This window comes from Aquarana catesbeiana, linkage group LG02 (assembly GCF_042186555.1).
Source record: "Aquarana catesbeiana isolate 2022-GZ linkage group LG02, ASM4218655v1, whole genome shotgun sequence".
Classification (NCBI taxonomy): domain Eukaryota; kingdom Metazoa; phylum Chordata; class Amphibia; order Anura; family Ranidae; genus Aquarana; species Aquarana catesbeiana.
Genome location: NC_133325.1, coordinates 79790277 through 79809721, shown reverse-complemented (window position 1 = coordinate 79809721; position 19445 = coordinate 79790277). Strand labels below are relative to the sequence as shown.

Sequence of the window (19445 nt, the reverse complement as noted above, 5' to 3'; positions counted from 1 at the left end):
AAGTGATTAACCAAAGGGAGCAGCAGCTAGATATGGGACAACACTCATTGGAGGTATTTCATATTTACAAATCAACTGTTGAAATATTGTTTTTCCCAGGAGTTAAAAAGTACTTGCGCCCGGAGTTCAGTTTTAAATTACAGCTTGAGATTTTGTATCCACTTTGGCACAAGCGCCATAGTGAGATATACAGTATCTCACAAAAGTGAGTACACCCCTGACATTTTTGTAAATATTTTATTCTATCTTTTCATGTGACAACACTGACGAAATGACACTTTGCTACGATGTAAAGTAGTAAGTGTACAGCTTGTATAACAGTGTAAATTTGCTGTTCCCTCAAAAGAACTCAACACACAGCCATCAATGTCTAAAACGCTGGACACAAAAGTGAGTACACCCCTAAGTAAAAATGTCCAAATTGGGCCCAAAGTGTCAAGATTTTGTGTGGCCACCATTATTTTCCAGCACTGCCTTAACCCTCTTGGGCATGAAGTTCACCAGAGCTTCACAGGTTGCCACTGGAGTCCTCTTCCACTCCTCCATGACAATATCAGGTGGATGTTAGAGACCTTGCACTCCTCCACCTTCCGTTTGAGGATGCCTCACAGATGCTCAATAGTGTTTAGGTCTGGAGACATGCTTGGCCAGTCTATCACCTTTACCCTTGGCTTCTTTTGGGGTCATTATCATGTTGGAATACTGCCCTGCAGCCCAGTCTCCAAAGGGAGGGGATCATGCTCTGCTTCAGTGTGTCACAGTACATGTTGGCATTCATGGTTCCCTCAATGAACTGTAGCTCTCCAGTGATGGCAGCACTCATGCAGCCCCAGACCATGACACTCCCACCACCATGCTTGACTGTAGGCAAGACACACTTGTCTTTGTACTCCTCACCTGGTTACCGCCACACACGCTTGACACCATCTGAACCAAATAAGTTGGTCTTGGTCTCATCAGACCACAGGACATGGTTCCAGTAATCCATGTCTGCTTGTCTTCAGCAAACTGTTTGCAGGCTTTCTTGTGCATCATCTTTAGAAGTGGCTTCCTTCTGGGACAACAGTCATGCAGACTAATATGATGCAGTGTGCGGCATATAGTCTGTGCAATGACAGGCTGACCCCCACCACCACCACCACTTCAACCTCTGCAGCAATGCTGGCAGCACTCATACGTCTATTTCCCAAAGACAACCTCTGGATATAGCGCTGAGAACGTGCATTAAACTTCTTTGGTTGACCATGGCGAGGCCTGCCCCTCATCTATCCATTTAATGCATGTGCTTCCATTGTGGAGACGCTTATAAATTCAGTAGCGTTAGGACTGCATGCATACACAGGGTGCCTTGAAGAGGCCTCGCAGCTTATGCATGTGCTTGCAAATGCGTGCTAACTAAACCCCTGTTTTTAACGCAGACTGTTGGACAGGTTAATTTGGTCAGTTGGCAGACTGGTTGGTGAGTTGAGCTATGGAATGTTCTGTTTTTGTCTTTCATGTGTTTGCCCTTCCATGTGCTCCTTGCTGTGAAGGCCAGTTATAGGTGGGGGCAGGTGCCATTTGTTTGTTACTGTTCTGAGTGGAACCTGTCCTGTTAAACTGCTGTATGGTCTTGGCCACTGTGCTGCAGCTCAGTTTTAGGGTCTTGGCAATCTTCTTATAGCCTAGGCCCTCTTTATGTAGAGCAACAATCCTTGTTTTCAGATCCTCAGAGAGTTCTCCCCATTCACAACTGAGACCTTGTAAAACTCATGAGTCACATGACACCGGGGAGGAGAATGGCTAATTGGGCCCAATTTGGACATTTTCACTTAGGGGTGTACTCACTTTTGTTTCCAGCAGTTTAGACATTAATGGCTGTGTGTTGAGTTATTTTGAGGGGACAGCAAATTTACACTGTTATACAAGCTGTACACTCACTACTTTACATTGTAGCAAAGTGTCATTTCTTCAGTGTTGTCACATGAAAAGATATAATAAAATATTTACAAAAATGTGAGGGGTGTACTCACTTTTGTGATATACTGTATGTATTTATATAGGAAATTTTTAAATATTTTGGTTTTAGCAAATGGAAGCCCATCAGCCCATCCTTCAAATGCACTGCCTCCAATTTCGAGCCATTGCGCCACCATCATACCTGTAGGTAAGCGTTGTCTTTCCCCACTTTGGTTTTCCTGGAAAGTGTCTGAACCTTTGCACATCTGGCACTCCACACCGGGGTTTAAGCATAACCTCCATTGTCTCCTTGTCTATTTTACCAGTGACTTCAAGGCCAAAAAATGACTGCATGGCCCTGATTTTTTCCTCAATTGGGTTGGACATTCTTTTTCTCACAGGAACATCACTGTAAAACTGATCTATGTAGTCCTAATAAATAAAGAACACATGCATTTGAACACTTAATAAGTAGTACAAATATTTTTTTTTCAGAATTTTTTTCAAAATTTTACTATAAATTAATGTTCACCTGTCCCTTAGTAGAAACTGGGTTCCAGGCGCTACTGACTGAAAAATCCCCCAATAATATAATATGATCACAACTTAACCGTGCTGCTGTCCAGTGGCATAGGATTGGATGCTAAAATACTGAAAACAAACAAGGCTGACAGCGCTCAGGAGCTGGGATGAGGAATAGTGAATGGTGGCTGCAATAAACCACAATGTCTCTTCAATAGCTTGCTGGAGATTTATTCAAAGAAGTGATAAAAACAGTACATAGTTCATTAAGTATATGGCTGCAATGTTACTGCAATGGCTGTAAGGCTGGCTCGGGCACTGGTGGATCACTGTATCCAGACTGGGGAAATCCAAGGGGAGGCATCGACCATCATCGCCGCGAATGGAGCAGGCAGACAGTGTGTTCCATGCGTGTATGGATGATGTCCCTGGAGCTTAGGGCGGAAGCATGGTACCCAGAAGGGAAAGCTGCCATGGGTGGTGTGTGAGGGTGGAGTCACTGGAGCCCTGGATGAAACTACAGTGTCTGGAAGAGGAGGCAGCCATAGCCAGCGTGGAACGCATGCGTACCTGTTGCTGTGACGATGCATTTCCCGTGCATGCGTTTTATCAAGCCCTGTCCCTTAGTAATAAACCTAACAGAGCCATATTTATCACAGCCCTATAGGGAGATGGGAAAATCAGTAGACAGGTGCAGAATGGGAAAATTTGTTTTGTTTCATTTTGAATAGATTAGTTATGTTACTAATTTTGTTTCGTTATGGGATTTGTTTAGTTTGGTTTCGGAATTTATTTTGTTTTCATTAAATTTGCTTTAGTTTTTGTTAAAATTCGTTTCATTTATTAATTTCCTAACGGATTCTAATTTTTCAGAACGATTAGAATTCGGATTGGTCGAATTCCGCGCCCTTAACAACCATAAGTCATCGTCTGTTAGCGGGCTTCCCCAGTGACAGATGAATGTTAAAGAAAAGAATGCCGGCAATTGCCCAGCAATAGAAAAATGTTAAATAAACAGCATAGGGTCATCGTCCCCCCAGTTTATACCAGGCCCTTCGGGTCTGGTATGGATTTTAAGGGGAACCCCACGCCAAAATGTAAAAAAGCATGCAGCCTGGCTGGTCAGGAAAAGGGGGGGATGAGCGAGCGCCCCCCCTCCTGAACCATACCAGGCCACATGCCCTCAACATGGGGGGTGGGTGCTTTGGGGTGGGGGGCCTCTTTCCGACACACGTGGGCTGTGGTTGTCGGGGTCTGCGGGTGGGGGGCTTATCGGAATCTGGAAGCCCCCTTTAACAAAGGGTCTCCAGATCCCGAGTTTTTAACAAATCCTTTATTAAAAGAGAAAAAAATTGTGTCCAGTGATGTAATCAATCAATCAATCATGCCGCCTGCTGACCGAAAAATAGAAGAAAATGTAAAAGATGCTTTGCCTCCTAAGAGGTCTCCCGACGAATGAGCTCTCTTCAGGTTTGACAGCTCTTTTATAGGCAAGGGCAGGGCCACCTGGATATATCACCCAGTGGCACCGCCCCTTCTGACGTCACATGATGTCACATGTGACGTCAGAAGCGGACAGACGGCGAGATTGATGGTGGATTACATCGCAGGACACATTTAAAAAAATTTTTTTTTAATAAAGGATTTGTCAAAAACTGTCTCCTGTTTTTCTTACTTTTTGACTTTTTTTGGTGAATGGGTAGGGGTACGATGTACCCAATACCCTTTCACATAGGGAGGGGGGTCAGGATCTGGGGGCCCTTGTTAAAGGGGGCTTCCAGATTCTGATAAGCCCCCCATCCCCAGACCCAAAAACCACAGCCCATGGTTGTCGGGAAGAGGCCCTTTGACCCCATTAACATGGGGACAAGGTGCTTTGGGGTGGGGGGCACAGAGCCGCCCCTGCCCCAAAGCACCCACCTCCCATGTTGAACACCCCCCCTTTTCCTGACCAACCAGGCTGCATGCTCAGATAAGGGTCTGGTATGGATTTTGGGGGGACCCCACGCTGTTTGTTTTTAAATTTGGACAGGCGGCGGGGCCCTATGACATTTTTTTTTAGAATATTTCTATTGCCGGGCAATTGCCGGCATTTTTTTCTTTAACATTCATCTGTCAGTGGGGAAGCCCGCTAACAGATGATGACTCATGGTTGTTAAGGATGCGGGTGGCCGGCTTCCCGGCCCGCTGCTTAACCACTTCAGCCCCGGAAGGATTTACCCCCTTCCTGACCAGAGCACTTTTTCCAATTTGGCACTGCGTCGCTTTAACTGCTAATTGCGCAGTCATGCAATGCTGTACCCAAACGAAATTTGCGTCCTTTTCTTCCCACAAATAGAGCTTTCTTTTGATGGTATTTGATCACCTCTGCCGTTTTTATTTTTTGCGCTATACACGGAAAAAGACCGAAAATTTTGAAAAAAAATGATATTTTCTACTTTTTGTTCTAAAAAAAATCCAATAAACTCAATTTTAGTCATACATTTAGGCCAAAATGTCTTTGGTAAAAAAAATGTCAATAAGTGTATATTTATTGGTTTGCGCAAAAGTTATAGCGCCTACAAACTAGGGTACATTTTCTGGAATTTACACAGTCTTTAATTTATGACTGCCTATGTCGTTTCTTGAGGTGCTAAAATGGCAGGGCAGTACAAAACCCCCACAAATGACCCCATTTTGGAAAGTAGACACCCCAAGGAAATTGCTGAGAGGCATGTTGAGCCCATTGAATATTCATTTTTTTTGTCCCAAGTGATTGAATAATGACAAAAAAAAAATTACAAAAAGTTGTCACTAAATGATATATTGCTCACACAGGCCATGGGCATATGTGGAATTGCACCCCAAAATACATTTAGCTGCTTCTCCTGAGTATGGGGATACCACATGTGTGGGACTTTTTGGGAGCCTAGCCGCATACGGGGCCCCGAAAACCAATCACTGCCTTCAGGATTTCTAAGGGCGTACATTTTTGATTTTACTCCTCACTACCTATCACAGTTTTGAAGGCCATAAAATGCCCAGATGGCACAAACCCCCCCCCCCAAATGACCCCATTTTGGAAAGTAGACACCCCAAGCTATTTGCTGAGAGGCATGTTGAGTCCATGGAATATTTTATATTTTGACACAAGTTGCGGGAAAGTGACAATTTATTTATTTATTTATTTATTTTTTTGCACAAAGTTGTCACTAAATGATATATTGCTCACACAGGTCATGGGCATATGTGGAGTTGCACCCCAAAAGACATTCTGCTGCTTCTCTTGAGTACGGGGATACCACATGTGTGGGACTTTTTAGGAGCCTAGCCGCGTACGGGGCCCCGAAAACCAATCACCGCCTTCAGGATTTCTAAGGGTGTACATTTTTGATTTCACTCTTCACTGCCTATCACAGTTTCGGAGGTCATGGAATGCCCAGGTGGCACAAACCCCCCCCCAAATGACCCCATTTTGGAAAGTAGACACCCCAAGCTATTTGCTGAGAGGCATGGTGAGTATTTTGCAGCTCTCATTTGTTTTTGAAAATGAAGAAAGACAAAAAAAAAATATTTTTTTTCTTTTTTTAATTTTCAAAACTTTGTGACAAAAAGTGAGGTCTGCAAAATACTCACTATACCGCTCAGCAAATAGCTTTGGGTGTCTACTTTCCTAAATGGGGTCATTTGGGGGGGTTTTGTGCCACCTGGGCATTCCATGGCCTCAGAGACTGTGATAGGCAGTGAAGAGTGAAATCAAAAATTTACGCCCTTAGAAAGCCTGAAGGCGGTGCTTGGTTTTCGGGGTCCCATACGCGGCTAGGCTCCCAAAAAGTCTCACACATGTGGTATCCCTGTACTCAGGAGAAGCAACAGAATGTATTTTGGGGTGTAATTTCACATATTTCCATGGCATGTTTGAGCAATATATCATTTAGTGACAACTTAGTGCAAAAAAAAAAAAAAAATTTGTCTCTTTCCCGCAACTTGTGTCACAATATAAAATATTCCATGGACTCGACATGCCTCTCAGCAAATAGCTTGGGGTGTCTACTTTCTAAAATGGGGTCATTTGGGGGGGGTTTGAACTGTCCTGGCATTTTATGCACAACATTTAGAAGCTTATGTCACACATCACCCACTCTTCTAACCACTTGAAGACAAAGCCCTTTCTGACACTTTTTGATTACATGAAAAAATTATTTTTTTTTGCAAGAAAATTACTTTGAACCCCCACACATTATATATTTTTTTAAAGCAAATGCCCTACAGATTAAATGGTGGGTGTTTCATTTTTTTTTTTCACACAGTATTTGCGCAGCGATTTTTCAAACGCATTTTTTGGGGGAAAAACACACTTTTTTACATTTTAATGCACTAAAACACACTATATTGCCCAAATGTTTGATGAAATAAAAAAGATGATCTTAGGCCGAGTACATGGATACCAAACATGACATGCTTTACAATTGCGCACAAACGTGCAGTGGCAACAAATTAAATACATTTTTAAAAGCCTTTAAAAGCCTTTACAGGTTACCACTTTAGATTTACAGAGGAGGTCTACTGCTAAAATTACTGCCCTCGATCTGACCGTCGCGGTGATACCTCACATGCATGGTGCAATTGCTGTTTACATTTGACGCCAGACCGACGCTTGCGTTCGCCTTAGCGCGAGAGCAGGGGGGACAGGGGTGCTTTTTTTTTTTTTTTTTCTTTTTTTTCTTTATTATTTTTTTGCTTTTTTATCTTATTTTAAAACTGTTCCTTTCATTTTTTTTTTAATCATTTTTATTGTTATCTCAGGGAATGTAAATATCCCCTATGATAGCAATAGGTAGTGACAGGTACTCTTTTTTGAAAAAATTGGGGTCTATTAGACCCTAGATTTCTCCTCTGCCCTCAAAGCATCTGACCACACCAAGATCGGTGTGATAAAATGCTTCCCCAATTTCCCAATGGCGCTATTTACATCCGGCGAAATCTAAGTCATAAAATGCTCGTAGCTTCCGGTTTCTTAGGCCATAGAGATGTTTGGAGCCACTCTGGTCTCTGATCAGCTCTATGGTCAGCTGGCTGAATCACCGGCTGCATTCTCAGGTTCCCTGTTGAGACAGGAGAGCCAGAGAAAAACACAGAAGACGGTGGGGGGGGGCATTCTCTCCCACTGCTTGTAAAAGCAGTCTAGAGGCTAATTAGCCGCTAGGATTGCTTTTACATGAAAGCCGACCGCTGGCTGAAAAGAATGATACCAAGATGATACCTAAACCTGCAAGCATCATTCTGGTATAACCACTCAAAGTCGTGAATGGTGTACCTGAAGACAAAAAAATGGTTAACAATAAAGCACAGTAAACGGTAAAGTATAAAAAAATTGCATACCTGAAAAGCAAACATGATAAAACATAATAACAATAAAACATTGCAGAATAGAATACAGTAAAAAAGAGCAGAACAATAGAGAGAGAGAGTAGAGAGAGAACAATAAAACGACAACTATTATTTTTTATTTTATATTTTTGTTTGTGTTTTTTTTTTTTTTTTTTTTTACACTTTTTTTGTAACTGTAACTTTTATAACTGTAACCGGTTCCTGGTTCGGGTCTCTCAAAATGCGATGGCATCTTGGGAGACCCTGTGAAAGTGCGCCTAGTCTGTGCAATGCTGTACCCTACGCTAATACTCAACTAGTGAATGGTAGCGTTCAAAACATTCACCAATGCAAAGACCAGGATTGACAGGAGGGACAATAATAGCGGGTGTCACGTCTATATCCACGCTTGCTGCAGACACAACATCTTTTTTGGGGGTGTTCGTTGGGTAGGGGTACTCGGGAGGACATAAAAATGCCTCTAATGCAGCCGACTGCATTTGGTTGGGGATGTGAATGGGGGAAGTACGGGCGCTGCAGAAGCGGTGGGTTCCCAATTAGGATTGGCGAATGCAGCAGGAAGGGCATTATGGGCACGACGGGCCTGTGTTTGTCTTCTTGGTGGCAGCGGGACACTACTTGTGCTTGCCACCTCACCAGCTTGAACTGCACTTATGGGACTCGCCACGTCACCAAGTGTTACTGCAGTGCTGGTTTGACTACGACCGGGGTGTACTAGGCCGCTGGTGCTTGCCAGTTCACCAAAACCCTACCAAAAAAACTGTTAACGATCGCAGGGATCAGGCCTGACTCTGCGAACGCTGCAGTTATGCGTTTAGTGCCTTGTAAGTGACAGTGATCGATCGATACTGCACTTGGGTGGGCTGGGCTGGGCGGAGGGGCAAAACGCAGGTGTTAGCTGGTATCTGGGCTGATCCCACTAACACTGCGTTTTTGGGAACCCTAAACTGCTGGGGACGCCAGTATAGATCTGATTGGATCAGATCAGATATTGATCCGTTCAGATACTATACCACTAAGGGAGGTGTACGGTGCGTGCGTGGGTGTTAGCGCTACTGGCACTAACCTGACGCTGCCTGGGGCTGGTGCTTGCCAGTTCACCAAAACGCTACCAAAAAAACTGTTAGCGATCGCAGGGATCAGGCCTGACTCTGCAAATGCTGCAGTTATGCGTTTAGTGTTTTGTAAGTGACAGTGATCGATCGATACTGCACTTGGGTGGGCTGGGCTGGGCCGGGTGGAGGGGCAAAACGCAGGTGCTAGCAGGTATCTGGGCTGATCCCGCTAACACTGCGTTTTTGGGAACCCTAAACTGCTGGGGACGCTAGTATAGATCTGAACGGATCAGATATTGATCCGTTCAGATACTATACCACTAAGGGAGGCGTATGCTGCGTGCGTGGGTGTTAGCGGTACTGGCGCTAATCTGACACTGCCTGGGGCGACGCATATCACCGCCGGGCGATCAGGGGGCTAAACCTTTATTCGGTAATAAACGGCGGGTGCCCTGACACTATAAAAAATAAACGAATTAACCAGCGTCACCCGTAACGGTTATACGGTGATCAGTGGTGAAAGGGATAACTAGGGGGCAATCAAGGGGTTAAAACATTTATTAGATAGTATATGGGGGTCCCTGTCGCTATAAAACGCTGATGGCGAACCTAAATATTTACGTCCCTAACTAGCGTCACCAGCGACACTAATACAGCGATCAGAAAAATGATCGCTTAGCGACACTGGTGACGGGGGGTGATCAAGGGGTTAAAACTTTATTAGGGGGGGTTAGGGGGGTATCCTAGACCTAAAGGGGGCCTAACACTCACTGCCCTAACACTGTAACTGTCACAAACTGACACCAATACAGTAATCAGAAAAAAAAAACAAAAAAAAAAACCTGCTTGGTGTCAGTTTGTGACAGGGGGGGGTGATTGGGGGGGATCGGGGGGCGATCGGGGGGGGATCGGGGTGTTTTGTGTGCCTGGCATGTTCTACTGTGTGTGTGTGTGTTGGTGCACTCACAATACAGTCTTCTCTCCTCGGCCCGGAACGGAAAATACCGAGCCGAGGAGAGATGACATCATTTCCTCTGCCTCTGTGTACAATACAGAGGCAGTGAAATGATCCCATTGGCTGGGAGCGATCACGAATGGATGGCCTCCCCCTCACCACCGATCGCCGGGGGAGATTTGCCGACCGCCGCAGGCACCGGGGGGGGGTCCGATCGGACCCCCCACCCGCGGGCAGGCAAGGACGTACATGTAAGCCCTTTTGCCTGCCCGTGCCGCTCTGTCGACGTACATCGTCGTGCGGCGGTCGGCAACTGGTTAACAACCAGCTATTTCTTCACACAGAATTTGAATCGTCGTTTTTCGACTGATCCGAAATCTAATTGTTCTAAAAAGTTGGAATTCGTTACAAAATGAATAAACGAAACAAATTTTAACGGATTTCAGTGAAAATCGTTACTATTCATTACTTTTTCATTCGGAGATTCGGATACATCCGCATCTCTGAATAACCAAAAATTTGTTCGAACTAGTCCAGAGTTAGTCCAGAAGAAGTAGACAAAGAGAGAAAAGAAGTAATGTAGCTGTAAAGAGAGGTCATAGGACGCTTGGTGGTTCAAGATCTGTAAAGTCATCGCCTCGCATATATATTAATGTGCTTTGCCCATGTCCCCCACCACAACATTCAGCACCCGCGAGTGAAAGAGGTCCATATAAATATAAAATGCATAAAAAACCTGTGCTGGACTTGTTGACTGTTCATGTCGTCAGAGCCATTTTGCACTCTTTTGTCTTAAATTACGATGTTTAACTGTAATTCTAAAAACTGAATAGACAGATTGAAACAGAAAAAACCTGTGCTGAAGTATTTGAACCTGTGAGATAAAGTAGCCACTTGTGCAATTGTGACACCAATAGCAAAAATCATACAAATACATTAGAAAGTAGTGCTTAATCATAAAATAAATACTAAAAAATGATTCAATATGTGTAAATAATATTCTACAAGAAAACCTTATAAATGCAGAAAATCAATAGATCATTCCTTGTATTAAAGCGGAGCTCCACCCAAAAGGGGAAATTCCACTTTAAGCATTCCTCCCCCCATCCCTGCCACATTTGGCATGTTGTTTTTTTTTTTTTTTTTTGGGGGGGGGAGTGGGTACCTTGTTTTGACAGGTACCAGCTCCCACTTTTGCTCGGATCGCCTAGGAAATTCTCCTCTCCCCCTCAGAAAATAAAAATGTATTGTTCTGTACCAATGACTGTGTTATGGCAATTTTACGTATTGCACTATGGTCATGCACCTTTTTTTATTACCTGACATACACTATATTGTCAAAAGTATTGGGACACCTCCCTTAACACGCACATGAACTTTAATGGCACCCCAGTCACACGAGCGGACTTTACGGCAGACTTTGCCTGGCGGACTTTTCAACGGACTTTACGACGGACTTTCTGAATGAACAGACTTGCCTACACACAATCAACCAAAGTCCGTCGAATTCGTACGTGATGACGTACGACCGGACTAAAATAAGGAAGTTCATAGCCAGTAGCCAATAGCTGCCCTAGCGTGGCTTTTTGTCCGTCGAACTAGCATACAGACGAGCGGACTTTTCGACCGGACTCGAGTCCGTCGGATAGATTTGAAACATGTTTCAAATCTAAGTCCGTCCAACTTTTGAGAAAACAAAGTCCGCTGGAGCCCACACACGATCGAATTGTCTGACGAAATCCCGTCCGCCGGGCAAAGTCTGCCGTAAAGTCCGCTCGTGTGTACGCGGCATTAATCTTTAGGGTTCACTATTGAGTTGGTCCACCCTTTGCAGCTATAACAGCTTCAACTCTTCTGGGAAGGCTATCCACAAGGTTTAGGAGTGTGTCTATGGGAATGTTTGACCATTCTTACAGAAGCGCATTTGTGATGTCAAGTACATATGTTGGACTTGAACAAGAAGGCCGGGCTCACAGTCTCCGCTCTAATTCATCCCAAAGGTGTTCTATTGGGTTGAGGTCAAGCTAGACACGTTCCTGCACCCCAAACTCACTCATCCATGTCTTTATGGACCTTGCTTTGTGCACTGCTGCAAATCATTTGGTCCAGGGGTGATTTTGGTGTGGGGTTGTTCTTCAGGGATTGGGCTTGGCCCCTTAGTTCCAGTGAAAGGAACTCTTAAAGCGTCAGCATACCAAGACATTTTGGACAATTTCATGCTCCGAACTTTGTGGGAACAGTTTGGGGATGACCCCTTCTTGTTTCAACATGACTGCGCACCAGTGCGCAAACAAGGTCCATAAAGACATTGATGAGCGAGTTTGGTGCGGAGAAACTTGACTGGCCTGCACAGAGTTCTGACCTCAACCCGATAGAACATCTTTGAGATAAATTAGAGCGGAGACTGCGAGCCAGGCCTCCTCGTCCAACATCAGTGCCTGACCTCACAAATGCACTTCTGGAAGAATGGTCAAACATTCCCATAGACACACTCCTAAACCTTGTGGACAGCCTTCCCAGAAGAGATCCATTGGCACTGACATTGTGATTCCACGGGCCTCGGCTTCTGACAGAAGGGATCCTCTTGAACTACTTTGTTACCATCCCTTAGGTCATCCATGCGGTTCTCCTTGTTTAGCATCTTGATTTGTCCTCACATATGGGACAGTATATCTTTAAGACATATTCATGTATTTTTCTTATTATGTGTTTTTTAATCTTTTTTTCAATAAATGTAATATTTTGACTATAATATGAGACCATTTCTTTCCTAATTGGGATTATAGTGCCAACCTTTAAAGTCCATTTTCCTCCATTTCCTTTTTTCTGTTTTTGCTCAGCTTTCCCAGAAGAGTTGAAGCTGTTATGCCGCGTACACACGGTCGGACTTTTCGTCTACAAAAGTCCGACAGCCTGTCCGACAGACTTCCGGCGGACTTTCGGCGGACTTGCAGCAGACTTTCTAACGAACGGACTTGCCTACACACGACCACACAAAAGTCCGACGGATTCCTACGTGATGACGTACACCGGACTAAAATAAGGAAGTTCATAGCCAGTAGCCAATAGCTGCCCTAGCATGGGTTTTTGTCCGTCGGACTAGCACACAGACGAGCGGATTTCGGGGTCCGTCGTAGTTACGACGTAAAGATTTGAAGCATGTTTCAAATCTAAAGTCCGTCGGATTTGAGGCTGAAAAAGTCTGCTGAAAGTCCGGAGAAGCCCACACACGATCGGATTACCAGCCAGCTTTAGTCCGTCGGCGTCCGTTGGACTTTTGTAGACGAAAAGTCCGACCGTGTGTACGCGGCATTACAGCTGCACAGAGTGGGCCAACGCAATATTGAACCCTACGGACTAAGACTGGGATGCCAATAAAGTTCATGCGCGTGAAAAGGCAGGTGTCCCAATTCTTTTGACAATATACTGTATCTTTAATATCGATGGAGTAATCCAGATGGGAGAAGTCTTTCACACTTGGGGGATCATTGTTAAAGGATATCAACAAGCGTATTTGACCATTTGTATCCCAAAGGTCCACATCATCTGGTAAGAGGCCCCGTAAAGTGGTGTCACTTGGTGGTGGATGCACACATGTTTTTATCACAGTGAATTGGAATATGGGGACACTTGTGAAATATATAGACTGTGCAAGGACTTTATTTTGTTTATACATTTTTTTTCACAACTTTGGGACTTTGCAAAAAGTTTATTCACAATTGTTCACCTTTGGACTTTTCATTAATATAAGGAGTGTTTAATATTTAGATTTTCTGCATTTATAAGGTTTTCTTGTGGAATATTATTTACACATATTGAATCACTTTTTAGTATTTATATTAATTTTTAGCATTACTTTTTGACGTATTTGTAGGACAATATAAGTGCCATATGGTTAAGGACTCTCTTTTTGTCCTCATTTAAAAGCCATGGTATCAGTACCACAAAGGACCAAGCACCAGTGTTGTTACTCTATATAGAAAGAAGGCGAGTATGTCAGATGTAATTTTTCTTGCAATGCCAACACTAGAATGAAACTTATGGAACCTGATAAGTAAAGTTTCTGTGGCTCTTGGAATAACTAAACCTAAGCCAATTAACTACAATACAATTAACTATAGGCCAAGTGACTACAGACAGGCTGGACAACAAAAAAAAAAAAAAGATTTGATTCCCCCATCAACAGTGTGAGTGTGTTGATGGGTGAATCCCTCCCATGGAGCTATTGTATTCTGAAAACGGGGAGATTTCAGAATACAATGACCAGTGTTGCTAGCTATAGTCGGGAGCACTGATTGAGCACAAAAAAACACAGACAGGCTGATTGTACTGAAGTCAATGGAAAGATCAACTTCTGTACAACCGGCCTGCCCATATATATCGATTGAAATTCAGCTCATCCCTGCTTAACTGGCCAAATTTCAATCCATCTATGGCCAGTAAGAGTTCAATAAAAGACCACATAGAATAGTTTTTGCGAGAAAATAATATTTTAGGCAATAGACAGCATGGATTCAGGAAAGACCGAAGTTGTACAAATCTGATGATCAAAATCTTTTGACGAGGAAGCAAAAACTTAGATAAAGAAGTGGCTGAGGACGTAGTATACTTGGATTTTGCAAAAGTGTTTGGCACACATGGCTAACATGAAAGTTAATGTCTACAGGCTTAGAAAATTCAGTTTATAAATGGATAGAAAACCAGAAAAAAGACCATTGTCAGAGAGTAGTTATTAATGGTTCATACTCTGAATGGTGTTGGGACACTTACTTTTTCAACATATTTATTAATGATATAGGGTCTGGAATTAAAAGTACAATTTCAGTGTTTGCAGTTGACACCAAGCTATGCAGTGGAATAACATCCTTATAGAATGTCTCCAACTTACAAGCCGACCTCAATGCACTGTTTAATTGGGCAACTGTGCGGCAAATGAGGTCTAAAGTTGATAAATGTAAATTTATGCACTTGGGGGCTAGAAACGTGCCATGCAGTATCTAAAGCTAGCAAACTACTTTCTTGTATTAAAAGAGGTATAGATTCCAGAGAAAATGCTTTGCCCTTAAGAGAATGCAAAGCAATCTTTGAGGCCAATTATAGGTTAGGGTGGTTGCCATTAGTTTGTACTGTTGGTTAACTCTTGAGGGGACGCACCGTGCTATTGCTGGGTGTTCAGTGCATCCCTGTACCTTTAATGAGGGGTAGGCTCCCTCCAGGCATACCTGCCCTCAATCTATCTATTATCATATATGTGCTTCAACTTTGGAGACTCACAAAATTTATAAAGTTATGACTGCAGTACAATGGGGTGCCATGAAGTGGCCTGCAGCTTATGTATATGGAAATGTGTGCAAAAGAAACCCCTGGTTTTGACGTGAACTGTTAGACAGGACAATTTGGTTTGTTGCAGGCTAGCTGGTAAGTGAGCTGGGAATTTTTCTTTGTTGATTTTTTTATCTCTGAATGATGCCTGTGTCTAGCACAGTACCCTGAATACCCACTCCCCCTCACCAGAAAAAGGGGAGTAAGCGTTCTCTTACCCAAATATCTGTCTGTAGCTAGAGCTACCATAATCCAGGCCAGAAGGCCAGGGACCCGACCCTCCGGCCAGACCAAGATGCAGCACCCATTCTCACCAGGAGCACCCTTCCAGACGGCTCAGACTCAACCATAGGCCGGTCCCCAGTATACTGTCGGGCAACATGGCGTAGTCCCTGCTGAGTACAGCCCTTCCAGGCACTATAACACCATTGGATTTGCTAGCCCTCCCCAACGAGAGTGACACAGCGACTCCTCTGGAAACTGATAAGAACAGATACTACACTTGATCTTAGCCAAAAGGCCGAGAAGCGGAATGGGACTGAGATCAGGGCCGGATGCTGTCCAAAAAGTGTACTTAGTGTTTGGGGGTTCTAAGTGATTTTTTAGCAAGAATTTTTTTTTTTAACTTGTAAACACCAAGTCTGAAAAATAGGCCCGGTCCTTAAGTGGTTAACCACTTCCCGTCCAAGGTACGTAATAGGACATCCTTGACTTTGTGCGGGTACATCTGAATGATGCCTGCAGCTACAGGCATTATTCAGATATCGTCTTTTTCAGCCGGCGATTCCCTACACCATAAGGATGATCATAGCGGCTGTTCCGCCGCTTGATCATTCTTTAGGGGAGGTGAGAGGGGACGTCCCCTCCCCCCCTCCTGCCACCATCCGGTGCTTCTACCGACTCACAGTTTTCATTGGTGAGTTGGAGAACGGATCCGCCGGCCCCAGATGTTTACCATAAAGATTTCTGGCGGACCAGATGGTCACCGGAGTCTCTATGATCGCTTGGAGGCCGGGTGCGATGTTATGATGTCTGCATTCAAACAAATGGCGCCACCTCAGCTGGGAAGCCGAGCTCGTTTACTTTTTTTTTAATTATTATTTCAGGCTTCTCAGCCTAGAGGTGAGATGTGGGGTCTTATTGACCCCACATCTCACTGTAAAGAGGACCGATCATGCCATATTCCTATTACAAGCAATTCCTATTATGGATATATGCAATAAACTTTTTACATATTTACAGTTCATTATTTATTCCCAATTGCATGCTTCATTTAAAGTCCCAACCCCTTTCTTGTTTCTCTTTAGACAACAGTAAAGTTAGCCCAATTTGTTTTATATTGTGAAAGGTAATGTTACGCAGAGTAAATTGATACCCAACATGTCATGCTTCAAAATTGCTCCCGCTCATGGAATGGCGACAAACTTTTACTCTTAAAAATCCCCATAGGCGACGTTTAAAAATTTCTATAGGTTACCAGTTTTGAATTAGAGGAGGTCTAGTGCTAGAATTATTGCTCTTGCTCTAACGATTGCGGCGATACCTCACATGTGTTGTTTGAACACCATTTTCATATGTGGGCCCGACTTATGTATGCGTTTGCTTCTGTGCGCGAGCTCGGCGGGACGTGGCGCTTTAAATATTTTTTTTTCTTTTTTCTTTTTCTTTTTTTTCGTTTTTTTACACTGTCCTTTTTAAAAAAAAATGTAGGTCACTCTTATTCCTAATACAAGGAATGTAAACATCCTTGTAACATCCTCTAATGTAAATAGAAAAAAAGCATGACAGGACCTCTTAAATGTGATCTCATATTTACACTAAAATACAATAAAAAAAAAAAAAAATTGTTTTTGCATCAAAAAAATATTTCCCCTTTAAGACTGGATGGTGTAAATGACGTTTGACGTCGCTTACGCCCTCCAAAGTTATGGAGCCGAGCAGGGGCCATCTTTCCCTCACTCAGCATCCAGCTTGTGAGGGAAGAGGACCCGATCGTCTCCGCTTCTACTGACGGCTCCGGTAAGCAGAGTGGACGACCAGAGGGCTGCGGGAGAGGGGGGCCCTCTCCACCCCCCAATTGAAAGTGATCTTGTGGTGAATCCGCCACTGAGACCACTTTTATCTGAAAGAGGACCGTCCGCTCTTGAAGAGGATACCGGGGTTTTGGCAGCTTTTCCTCTTCAAACAGCCGGCGCAAAACGACAGCGGGTGGTCCTTATGTGGTTAAAGTCGCCCCAACCGTGAGGTGTTGGATAATTGTCGTTGAACAAGATTGCAGAGGTGTCCATGGCAGTCCCGCCAAAACTGAATCTACTGCCGCCTGTTCAAGGTCTACCCATAATTTGGGCTTCGTTGTCACACACCACTCCATTATTCTAGTTAAATGCGAGTCTTCATAGTATTTCACCGGGTTCGGGAAACTCATCCCCCCCCCAGAACTTTAGGGAGAGACATAATAGATCTGCAGATTCTGGGAGGTTTGCCTGACCAAACAAACTGTGTAAATCTCATCCATAAATCGGACAAAAAACTAGGTGGGAGCTTAATGGGCAATGTCTGGAATAAGAAAAAAAAGACGCGGCATGACATTCATTTTTGGAGGGCATTTGCATCTGCGTAAACGTTTCTTTATTCCATTTAAAGAGGTCTAGTTTAAGTTTACAGAGGAGGAGGGGAGAAATTTCTGCATCGGGTCTGTGACGTCAGTCGACAGCAGTCTTTAGCTTGCTGTAGGCTAAACCTTGGTCACAGGAGTGCAGAACTAAGTGCATTCTTGTGACCCACAGGAGCAGTATGGCCAAAAGAGCTTTGGACATACTTCTCCTTTAAATAAGGAAACCCAGTCACTAAAATCTCATACTGTATAAGCTGTAATGCCGCGTACACACGGTCGGACTTTTCGTCTACAAAAGTCCGACAGCCTGTCCGACATACTTCCGACGTACCTTCGGCGGACTTGCGGCAGACTTTCTTACGAACGGACTTGCACACACACGACCACACAAAAGTACGACAGCCTAGTACGCGGTGACGTACACCAAGTCCGACGAGACTATAAAACGGAAGTTCAATAGCCCGTACGACACCCTTTGGGCTCCTTCTGCTAATCTCGTGTTTATCTCGTGTTAGTAGAAGTTTGGTGAGAGACGATTCGCGCTTGTGAGACTCGTATTTTTCAGTTCGTTTTAACTGTTGTTCAGTCTGTGCTTGTGAGGTTTGTATCTGCTTTTCAGTGCGTTTGGTCAGTTGGCATTGAGAAATCTTTGTTTTATTGGCCGCTCGTTCCTGATTTTCAGGTCGTTCTTCACAGGCCTTGCTGTTCTTCAGTGCGTTCTGTTTAGTGCGTTCTGACCAGCCGACCGTTTTGAAGCCATGTTACCTGTACGTACTCGTCGTAGAGCTCGTGCATTGTATGTGCTTGGTGCTGTAGTTTATTCTTCAGCCCAAGACCAGTCCATGAACAGGGCGAGGAGGAGTTCATGGACCAAGAATTGGTTGCTTCAGCGTGACCAGTTCTGTCACATGCCTTTGCTCCGTGAGATCCGTGAGAATAATCCTGAGGATTTCAGGAACTTTCTCCGGATGACGGACCCCGTTTTTGACCGTTTGTTGGCTTTGCTGACCCCCTATATCAGCAGGCAGGATACCTGCATGAGGCAAGCCATCACTCCGGAGCAGAGGCTGGTCGCTACCTTGCGGTATTTGGCCACAGGGAGAAGCCTGCAGGACCTTAAGTTCTCGACAGGCATCTCCCCCCAGGCTCTGGGGATCATTATCCCAGAGACCTGTTCTGCCATCATACAGGTCCTGCAGAAGGACTATATTAAGGTAAGATATTTTTCTTTTATTAGCATCACATGTTCTTTTATGTAATCTTTGATAATGTGATGTATTTCTTGCTTCAAACACTACTTACCATCATTGCAATATAGTGTGAATGTCCCCTTTTTATCCTCACACATGCTGGAATTTTTTACTGTTATTTTTTGTCATGCATGTATATTTTCCTTCAATAACCTTCCCAGCATGAAGTGATGGGAATATATCCACCTAGTCTACTCATTTGGAATGTATTTTGTTTGAGTGTATTTAGTGTGCTGCTAATGAGCAATTATCTAGATTTCACAACCCCCCCACCCCACCTAAACTCACTCCAAATAGTGTGCTGCTAATGAGCAATTATCTAGATTTCACAACCCCCCCCCCCCCCCACCTAAACTCACTCCAAATAGTGTGCTGCTAATGAGCAATTATCTAGATTTCACAACCCCCCCCCCCCCACC

General features: G+C 44.0%; 2 pseudogenes; both read right to left on the bottom strand.

Moving 5' to 3' along the window:
• Positions 1 to 19445, bottom strand: part of LOC141126978 (stromelysin-1-like) — a 58226-nt pseudogene that overhangs the window by 35712 nt on the left and 3069 nt on the right.
• On the bottom strand, positions 15590 to 15694 carry LOC141130824 (U2 spliceosomal RNA; annotated as a pseudogene).